Source organism: Emydura macquarii, unplaced genomic scaffold (assembly GCF_026122565.2).
Source record: "Emydura macquarii macquarii isolate MOO-44397 ecotype Brisbane River unplaced genomic scaffold, CSIRO-AGI_Emac_v2 contig_1390, whole genome shotgun sequence".
Taxonomy (NCBI): domain Eukaryota; kingdom Metazoa; phylum Chordata; order Testudines; family Chelidae; genus Emydura; species Emydura macquarii.
The window spans coordinates 20,191,720-20,202,986 of NW_027131527.1; positions in this window are offsets into that span (position 1 = coordinate 20,191,720).

Sequence of the window (11,267 nt, forward strand, 5' to 3'; positions counted from 1 at the left end):
GCAAGTGATTGCACAAATACAAATGGAAGCCACATTTTGAAAGTTTGGTCCATAATGGTTAAAAACTATTTCCCATAATTCTGACTAAGTTACCTAAATGGCTTTTCTACAGAATTATTTCTCTAGTTTTATGTACATTAATAATGAAATGTTTCTAAGAGCTCAAATTAAGGTTACTCAATGCACGAGACTAGTGGTTAAGGGCAAACGCTGGAAAAATAAAGAGGAGTTTCAACACATGAATGTTAAAAGAGATTTGCATCACTTAACTTTCATGTTCATGAATATCAAGAACATTTATGAATATATTTGGCTAAGTGGTGCTGGAATTTCCTAGCCTTTTTTCAAATGCATAAAAATGAAAGTAAGGCCTTCTCTACACCAATATTTAGTTCACGGCAAGCTGCACTAACAGTTTCTTGGAGCGCTTTGACTGACTCCAGTTTCAAAGTGAAATACAGACCTGTTCATGCATGTCAGCATGGTCCACATGGCCAGGTAGTGCATGGCAGGCCACGGCAGGGTAGATTCACACCCCAGTTTGCCAGGAACTAGATGTTCATGTAGACAAGCCCTAAGAAAGTTTTACAAGAAAGAGTGGTCAGAGAACACAAAAACGTGTCACAAATGAGGAGGACTAAAGAGGAGAGCTGGCCAAAATTTGGGATTTCCAGTTTGCGAGAAATTTTGTGAAATAAGCCTCCCTAATAGCAGCCCTTCAACTGACAAGAATGTCAATTCAGTCAGCAGCTGCAGAGGGTCCACCATGCAGACTGCCCTACTACCAGGGACCCCAGCGCTTTCCAACCAGTTCTTGCCAGGAATGTATTTGCATTACACATGCTCTCACGGCCATTTTGAAAATCTTTTTTTTTATTTGCACAAAAATTTAAACAATTACAAATAGGAAACATTTACAAAAATCACGCGGTTTGCAAATCATGCTGTTTGGAAGACTTCCTCCATTTTATAAATCTTGGGGGTTGTCTAAGTGGTGCATTAGTCCAAACTAGTAAGTTATTACGCACCCCAGCATGTCATTTAGACCTATGTGGCTCACGCTAAAAGTCACCTAGAGAATGTTAAGGTAATACTGTTTGAAACGGGACTATATTAATGTGCACTAAGCAATGTTTAGTGTGCGCCAGCAGGATCCACATGGGCCAGTTAGTGCACAACACACGGATGAACTAAAATTTGTTGAAAAAACATTCAAATAAGGTGGCTGTATCGGTAAGCAAATTAGCAAAAATCAAATCCTGGACTGCAGATAACTTGCAAACACAAATAAGGACAAAATTAATCAAGTAAATTATTCACAATATATCATTTGACCAGCTGGCCCTTTTCCCCGCAGAGGGGAGTCTTTTTTTTATTATTATTATTATTATTTCAGTTTGTATTTCTCAACCTGCCAAATCCAAAATGTAGGTGGATTTAACAAAGATCCAAAAATTATGAACACAATAAGTTATTCATACAAGATACGTATAATCTCAGAAGATTCATTCCTCTAGAGCAAATAATCTTTTCTATAACCTCAGTTCAATTACTCTTTGTTTCTCAACTAAATAATTTTCAACAACAAAAATGAAGGAACACCAAATTTGTATGGAACATAAGTAACTTTTGGACTAAAATAAGTGATGTCCTCTGAAAAGAGACATTTGAAAATTACTTTTTAGTTATTGATTGTGAACAACTTTATTTTCATTCAGATCAGATTTATAAATAGAGGGGTGCAGGAGGAGAGTTACATTTTAAATCAGAATAGCACTGGAATTTTTTTGTGTGGTTTGGTTTGAACTGTGCGCTTACCAAATGAGGCAGCTTTGGTTTCAGCTATTATATCTCAGTCATTATAGCAACTCTGTTTTGAGAAATTAAAACCTGTGAACCCAGAAAGTATCATTTCTGTACTAACTTGCAAACCACCTTTAATGGTTTCCCATATTCCCTTCCCGAGATATTGAAGACATCTGTGGTTTATATATTGAGGGGAAATTTCTACAGCAAAGGATTTGGCACTGTTGAAAGGAAGAATCTGTTTGCCAGACCTATTAAAACAATTCTAGTGTTAAGATGATGTTGGTATATTTATAAATTAGGTAAACATCAATTTCACTAAATACACACAAATGGACAAAAAATATTTTCATTGATAATTTAAATTTACAGATGGAAAAAAGAAAGAAAAATGCTGCTTGAGAGCTTATTAGGGTTTGATTTAAGGATATTTAGTTTGTATGTTTTGTGATGTGGACAATTTGTGTTGTAATGGTTATAAAGCTTTAACTTTTTTAATCTCAACATCTACTGTCATTAAATAATTATTGCCTGACTGCCCTCAATTTCTCACAAATGTGAAAATTTAAATAGATAAAAATAAAAATAAAACGCTTAAAACCCGTAATTTTGTGCAACTGTGAAAATTTAATTATATAAAATAGAGAAATGATTTATCCCATAACATAAAGGACATAAAATATGTTCATTATGTATATCTAGCTAAGAGACTACGTGCTTTTCTTTCTGACGAGAATTCACTCGGTCATAAATGCATTTGTTACCCCCAAAGTTGATTATTGCAACATAATACATCTTGCCTTGAAAACACAAGCCTTGAAAAAGCAGCACTGGGTGCAGGAAGTGCTGGAACAAACAATTCAGCCCCACTGACTACTAACGGAACATCATTCCTGAACGCCACATGCTCTGTAGGCTCCCTATTAAACATGCAGCCATTAGTCCACAAAGCAGCAGCATGGCTATGAATGGGCGGCCAGGCGTGCCCTCATCCCTGATTAGAGAGTAACAGGAAATCCCACCCTGATTTCCTGTTGCTAGCTCTTCCCCCATTGAAGGATTGGAATGCCACTTGGCAGGAGAAGTGGACAGAAGGTAAACAGGCATACAACTGTGCCAGAGTAGTAATGAAAGGCAGTTTGGACCTCTTGATTACTAGTTTGTTAAGGGCCTACAGTTTATTGCATTCCTCCCTCACTGTTTAATTGCTGAGGATGATTAAGCTTATGTGCGACTCTCTTTGACTGTCCTTTTTAATGATTCAGTCCATGCCACAATAAAAATATTGAGACATATTCATGAAATGTAGCTATTCTGGGATAAATTCTGCTTCCCCTAGACAGATTATTCACCCCAAGGCAAGTAGGTGGTAAAATGGGACAATCCAAGCAAAAAACTGAGCCCTCACTACAGAAATGCAGAATCAAGTTCAGGCCTAGCTTCTTTATTTCCGAAATGTTGAGTCGGCTGGTCCCAGGCTACTAAAGAACTGCCTCACTCTTGAGACCTCAGATGCCCTCCATCATTCTGCTTCTCAGGAGCCTCCGAACTGCCTCAAGCATGTGCACAGGAGACAGGATTTTCTTGGCAGTGGGCCCAAGACTATGAAATTCACTCCCACAGATTAAGAATGACCACAAACCTTGCCACTTTGCAGTCAAGATGCAAACCTCACCTCTTTGGCCTGGCTTTCCCAAATATAAAGCAAAACAATTAAACCTAACTACTTAATTTACTCCCCAGTGTGTGGGGCAAGGAAAAAAAGTAAAATTTAATTGGTTGATATCAGTCATTTCCTATGTTATTTCGCTGAAATGTGCTCTGATACAACAGTGTTAGGTGTTGGGTATAAGAACCTGAATAGAATACTACTCATCCATAAAGAGCACATACTGTAAATGGAAGTCAACTCTCAAAAGATCCCACTCTTACTGTTTTATATTAAGTATTGATTCCACAAGATTAAACTAAAATTTTAAAATAGGATTTGGTTTTACTGAGAAATTTCAAACAAAATTAAATTTCCTATAATTTGTGCTTCTCCATTTGTAGCAGGAAATGTGACACTAAAAGGACACAGTCAATTTGAAATCTAGTCAATTTCGGGGGGGGGTGGGGGAGAGCGAAGAAATGAGTGAAACATTTTAGGGACTATACTTGCTGAAATCCCCCTGGCAGTTTGTGTGGCTTTAAAATCATATTTTCCTTTCAAAAATACACTCTCTTTTTGCTGAGCAACAGAACAGTTATCAGGGGAAACTGATTAGCTAAACAGGGGCAACTGTGAAACTGACAGTAGTAGTACACACAGTGCTGTCAAATATACAAAATAAACAGAGAAAAGAAAGTTTAGTGATCTAATCTCTTTCATTTACAGTAATCTTAGCGGTTGCTTGTATCAATCGTAAGTTAAACAACCATTTTCAGACACCAGAGACTATGATTTTTGAGTTAATGGTGTCCTGTTAAGCTGTTTTTCTCTCTATTTTTTCAGTTTTACTAGTTGGCATTGTTCTCAGTGGAACTGCTGGAACTTTTGAAAATCTGGCCTGTAACATACAATCAATGTTTGATACTTTAATCATTAGCTACCATTTAATTAGTGTGAAATAGACAGATCAAATCTAAACATACTGGGCCTGATTCTCATCAGTGGAGACACTTCTGATTGAGCCCACTCTATGTGAAATCAGAATCACTACCACTGTGTTAGCTGGCGGTTAAAAACTATTCAACACTTGTTAAAACACAACACAAGGGTTTTTAAAAATGAAAGTATTAAATACAACAAGTAACTTTACAGGAAATCTAATGCTTAGTGTCGTTTCTGATTTGCCAGGGGGGATATTTTCTGGATAATTACAATCCACCTATAAACACAGATTTCCTGTTAGTCTCCAGATAACTCCCACTCTGCCTTCAGTAATGCAGATGTACAGTAGTCTAAGTATGTTTATTCATGGGAAATGTTATAATCCTTTATGAGCAATACTTTATAGTTACCAAAGAAATGTTTAGCCTTGGCAGGAGGAGAACAGAAGTGCTGCTATCTCATTCTAGGTCTACCTAAATTCATATCTGATTTAGACTACAAATGAAATGCCTTTGGCACCTTAGTTTCTGGTGCACATCTGTTCAGATCAACAGCACCACATGAAGTTGGAATACAACACTTCACTTGATTGCAAGACAGCTTGCCAATGTTTTAATGGCTTGGCTTTCCCCTCCTCCGTCACTGGGCAAAGGGAGTTGCAGACTCAATTTCCATGAAAGAGGAGTCAAAACTTTGCTCCACTTTATTCCCACAGAATATGCCAGTACTGAGCTATGAAAATAAGATTTGATAGGAGCTAGCTCTTGTAAAATGTGGTTCCAACCATTTTATTCTTATAAGTGGTATCTCAGTTGGATGAACAAACAGCAGCCCTGATGTTTGGATTGTATTGATGGTGTACAGAATGCATTTTAATTGTTTTTGTTTGTTTGTCATCAACACACTCCAACCCAGTTCAAAACCTTGACTCTCTGAGGATCTGAGACTCCTATGCTTAGAACTCCCACCAACTCTTCTGCAATTTTGTCTCTAGCCACACTCTCTCTGCTACTACTCCTCTTTTGTAGGGAAATGGGATTTCCCCAGATTGTCCTAATGAGAAAACTGAAACCATCTGAAAGGAAACTGCCTCCTTCTTATCCCACTGTTTTGACTAAGACGTTGACTCAACATGTCCCTCCTACTAGCCTCTTCCTGTGATTCACTGCCCTTTCTTCACCCTCCTCTACTCCCCCTCCTGATCTTATCTTTCTTTTACCTTGCATCAGGCTCTGCCTCTTCCCTCCTGCTTAGCCACTCTCTCTTATTTGGCTCCTTTCCCTCTTCCCTCAATCATTATCAGGATTACTTACATAGCATAGTAAATGTGCAAGGCAATTTAGAGAGATTAGAGAAAAAGCCTGTCCAAAAAGCTTAAAATCTAAATGAGAAAAACACAGAGAATTAAGGTAACTTGTAAAGGCAAGGGCAGCTGAAAGTTAAAACAATAATATCAAAAGGCAAATTAAATTCTGATCAAAAGAGTGAACAAATGACCCAGCTAAAGGACTTACTATAATCTATAAATAAATGTTAGACTTTTTAAATTATTCTGTCTAAAAATGGCATATTTTCATCCATTCACATTGAACTTTTAATCTAAGCAAGTCCCCCTCATGTAAGGTAACCATTAGAAAATCCCTATTAGAGCTAGTAGCTACTTCCCCAATTGAATGGGACAGCTAAAGTTAATCAGACAAATCACATGTCACACATCTACTGCATGTAAGCTGAAAAATAGCAGCTCTCAAGCCAAAACTCAATTATTGTACTTCTGCTTCTAGCAAAAGAGAAAAAAGCCTGATGGCATAATGTACTAAAATCTCATTCTATAGAAAGTTAGTGACAAATGTAAGGAAGGTATCATTTGATTCATTAAAAAAAAAATCTACAGAATCATTATTTCGTTGGTGTCATTCTCTGTGATGTGGCAGGATGGACTCAATGCCAGCCCCCCGGCTCCCAGCTCCAAGTCCTCCAGCAGGAAATCAGTTGAGGTGGGTATCATTCAAAAGCCCTTTCCCCAGGAACTTAATGGCACCAAACATGACAAACCTAGGATCATTATGTAGATATATATGGTCGAGAAAATGTTTAAAAATTATACTTTAACACAGGGATGTCAAACATGCAGCCCTCAGAAAGTTAAATTGTGGCCCTCAACTGGCAGTACTGTGTTATAAGTCAATGCTCAGAACACGATACCTGATTATTTTTTTCCAATATTGCAGATTACTATAATAGAAGGAGGCTTCAAGTTGATTTGCCATTATCAGGAAAAAGGAGCGGCTAAGTGGTATCAATTATCACCTTTGTTTATTATGCCAAAAGAGTTATGAGACACTGGTTAAGAGATTAGCATCCAGCCAGAAATTACTGGACTCCATCCGCAAATGGTATGCAGATCTGGGGAATTTATCTACCTCTATGCTGGGGGGAGTGGTAGATATGCTGGAGGTCAGGGATAGGATACAGAGTGACCTTGAGAAATTAGAGAATTGGATCAAAATAAATCTGATAAGGTTCAACGAGGACAAGCGTTGAGTCCTGCACTTAGCAGGGAAGAATCCCATGCACTGCTACAGACTAGGGACCAACTGGCTAGGCAGCAGTTCAGCAGAAAAGGACCTGCGGGTTACAGTGGACAAGAAGCTGGATATGAGTCAACAGTGTGCCTTTATTGCCAAGAAGGCTAATGGTATATTGGGCTGCATTAGTGGAGCACTGCCAGCAGATCAAGGGAAGTGATTATTCCCCTCTATTCAGCACTGGTGAGGCCTCATTTGGAGTACTGTGTCCACTTTTGGGCCCCCCACTACAGAAAGGATGTGGACAAATTGGAGAGAGTCCAGCGGAGGGCAACAAAAATTATTAGGGGGTTGGAGCACATGACTTATGAGGAGAGGCTGAGGGAACTTGGCTTGTTTAGCCTGCAGAAGAGAAGAACGAGGGAGGATCTGATAGCAGCCTTTAACTACCTGAAAGGGGGTTCCAGGGAGGCTGGAACTAGGCTGTTTTCAGTAGTAGTAGATGGCAGAACTAGGAGCAATGGTCTCAAGTTGCAGTGGGAGAGATCTTGGTTGGATATTAGGGAAAAAATGTCCACTAGGAGGGTGATGAAGCACTGGAATGGGTTACCTAGGGAGGTGGTGGAATCTCCATCCTTAGAGGTTTTTAAGCTGCAGCTTGACAAAGCCTTGGCTAGGATGATTTAGTTGGGTTTGGTCCTGCTTTGAGCTAGATGACCTCCTGAGGTTCCTTCCAACCCTAATCTTCTATGTTTTTCTACAGACAATACTGTGAACCAAATTCTTGCAAGGAAAAAGGAGCACATGCAATGGAAGCACACACCCAAATACTTGATGCCCTTCAAAAATGCTACCTACATGTCTTCTCTGAAAAGCACACTGATGTGTTTGAAGTCATTTCCCAAAAGGTACAGGACTTGCAAGACCAGTTCCACACATTGTGTATATTCTGCTCTATGACCTACTGTGCAGGATGGAGAGCTGCAATATCACAGTACACATCAAGCAATTAGATGAAGTTGAATCAGCAACAAAGCAAACTTTTGGTTCAGACAAAGCCTTAAAACACTAAAATTATCTTGCATGCCATGAATGCCACAGAGAAAGGTACTACAAGCTCTGTATGTAAGAAAGATAGAGGTTCAACTAGAAGCAAGAGAGCATGATGTAAACAAATGGTTATGATACAAAACAAAACCATAAAATGCAAACCAGACCCCCCTACACTGAAGTTATCTTTCCTATCTAATACAGTAGGGCCCCCACTCCACACCCAAAGTTCACTCTGTTTCAGAGCTGGCTGTTTTACAGGAACCAGGATCCAAACTTTCATGAAAACATCCCCACTCCACAAGATGTTTCCTCAGTGAAGAAATGCTTTGAGTTCATTCTCTTTCCCTACGAGCATCACTGACTTCTGAATTCCCTGGACTATTCATCAGCCAGCTGGATTTTGTCCAGGCATTCATTTCCTGAGGGCAGTCTCCTCTGTGGGATGGCATTGATCATGTTGGCTGAGCAGGAAAGTGCAGACAAAGGTGTACAGAATACTGGAGGCTTGTAGATTTGTCCTTTAAAGCCCTTTTACTAGAACCAAAATGGTAACTCTGGACTTTCTCTACAAGATACTTTCATCATTAAACAAACAGTGATTGCTATTCTTTGACATATTAGATGGAATTCACATAATAGTATATTATTCATCTGAAACAAAAAGCCATGTCTTTCAAATACCAGAGTTCACATATATTCATCCTTTTCTCTGAAAAAAGAGTCAGAATTCCATGGCTGCCAAGGAAATCCTAAACAATAGCTGGGAGGAGGATAAAGTGGCCGTAAAAAGTTGGTTTCTTATTTATCTCATCACCTCAGCTACTGCTCCTAACCCCCTTCCCCCAGGTTCCTATGCTCCCTCCCACACAAGTCCGTTTCTCTGTCTGTTTCTTTGCATCTCTTTTCCTCCCCACAACATTTCTCATCCCTCTGCATTTGAGTCACCAGGGACATCTGAACACCTCTGCCAAATTTCAAGTCCCTGTTCCAAATCATGCAAGTGCTAGAGGTTCTCAACAAAACAGTTTAAGAATTTTTTCATCATGGGAAAAATCAACCTATTTTTCCCTAACCTTATTCTTGGATGTGGCTAAACAGTTTTAGCTGAAACTTTAAAAAAAAAGTCAGCTTGAGGTAGACACCCAGCATGGAAAATTTCAGTCCAAATAGTTCAAGTTTTGCAAAGTATAAGCAACTGAAAACATGGTCTTTTATTGGAGAATGTTGGGCAACCTTAATTATAGACAAAGCAGGAGGAACCGCTAACAAGTCATACAGCCCACTTTATGCTGAGCAAAGGAGATACCTTCAGAAGAGAGAAACATCAACAAATTCAAGGCTCAGGTATGTCTACACTGAATACTGAAGTCAATTTACTTTAAATCGACTTTCATCCACTGAATTTTAGAAGTCACAGGAATGTGATCACACCCCGCTCCTTGTACCGGGCTCGTGTCCCCACTTGCCACGCTTGGGTCGACATTCAAAGCAGAGCACCATGGGTAGCTATCCCACAGTGCAACTAACTGCAGAGGCTTTTGGGAAGCTTGTCGTCCTCCCATGATGCCACGTGTTCCCTCCCCCACCCTTCCTGTTCCAAACAAATTGCAAATGCTTTTTTGCACCTTTTTTTTTTTTTTTTTTTGCTGTGCGCACACCGTTGCCAGAGAGACATGGAGCCCCCTCAGCACTATCATTGTGAGCATCACAAATACCTCCCGGCTTATCCTGCAGCATTTTCAAAGGCGAGAGAGGAGCTGCAGCATGGAAAATAGCAATGTTACTGAGGCCGCCCTGCTACAAGCCATAGAGCGGAACAATTCTTGTTTGCTGCAGGCTGTCTTGCATAACCTTCACAGTCCGTGAAGCGCCTGTTCTGGTCCTGGGAAACAAGCACAGATTGGTGGGATCGCATCGTTATGAAGATGTGGGATGATGAGCAGTGGCTCCGGAACGTTTGTATGCGAAAGGCCGCTTTCTTTAAACTTTGCGCGGAGCCGTTCCCAGTCCTGAAGCACGTGAATACTCGCTTGAGACCAGCTCTGACAGTGGAGAAACGAGTGGCCATCGCTCTGTGGAAGCTGGCAACCCCAGATTGCTATGGGTCAGTTGGGAATCACTTTGGAGCTGGCAAACCAACCGTTGGAGCTGCTGTGATGCAAGCATGCAGGACCATCAATAGGCTTCTGCTAAGAAGGATAGTGACTTTGGGAAACGTGCAGGACATAGTGGATAGGCTTGCCGCAGTGGGGTTCCGAAACTGTGGGAGGACAATAGAAGGCACGCATACCCTTATCCTAGCACCTGACCACCTTGCCACAGAGTACATAAACCAGAAGGGATACTTTTCAATGGTGTTGCAGGCCCCTATGGATCACAGGGGATGTTTCACTGACATCAATGTGGGGTGGTCTGGAAAGGTGCATGACGTGCATCTTTAGGAACTGGGGTCTGTTCAATAAAATGCAGGCGGGCACTTTCTTCCCTGACCAAAAAAAAATCAACATTGGGGATGTGGAAATGCCAATAGTGATCCTGGGGGATCCTGCCTACCCCTTGATCCGTTGGCTAAAAAAGCCTTACACTGGGCACCTGGACAGCAAGAAGGAGCATTTCAATAACAGGCTCAGCAAGTGCAGAATGGTGGTGGACTGTTTATTTGGCCGTTTAAAAGCCAGATGGAGATGTCTGCTTAGTAGGCTTGACATCAGTGAAAAGAACATCCTGTCAGTTATATTTGCATGCTGTGTGCTCCATAATTTGTGTGAAATGAAGGGGGAAAAGTTCCCTCAGGATTGGGCCATGGAGGCTGATAGGCTGACTTCAAATTTTGAGCAGCCAGATTCCAGTGCTACGCTCAGAGCCAACCGCAGAGCGCTTCAGCTTAGGAAGCATTGAAAAACTGGTTTTGCAATGAACTGCAGTAATGTATATCTGTGCTGTGCCTTTATTTTCCATCCCCCACCAATGCTCCAGCAGCCCCCTCCCCTTCTCTCTCCACCCAAACTATGAATGAATAAAAGACAGATGTTTTTTAATACTACAAAGTTTTATTTGTGACCCATTTTAATGGGAGGAAAGGAGACTAACTTAAAATTTTAAAGTGTCACTGTGCAAGCAACTGTGGTTGCATGCAGTTCTTAAAGGGGCCGTCGCGTCCTTCTGCTCACCTCCACTGGTGTGGTGCATAGCACATTTTGCACCCTGCTCAGTCTCCTCTTAGGTGGGGGCTGATAAAGCAGCAGGCAGTGGAGCGTTTTGGAGGGGCTGTGGGAATCTGTCCTGAT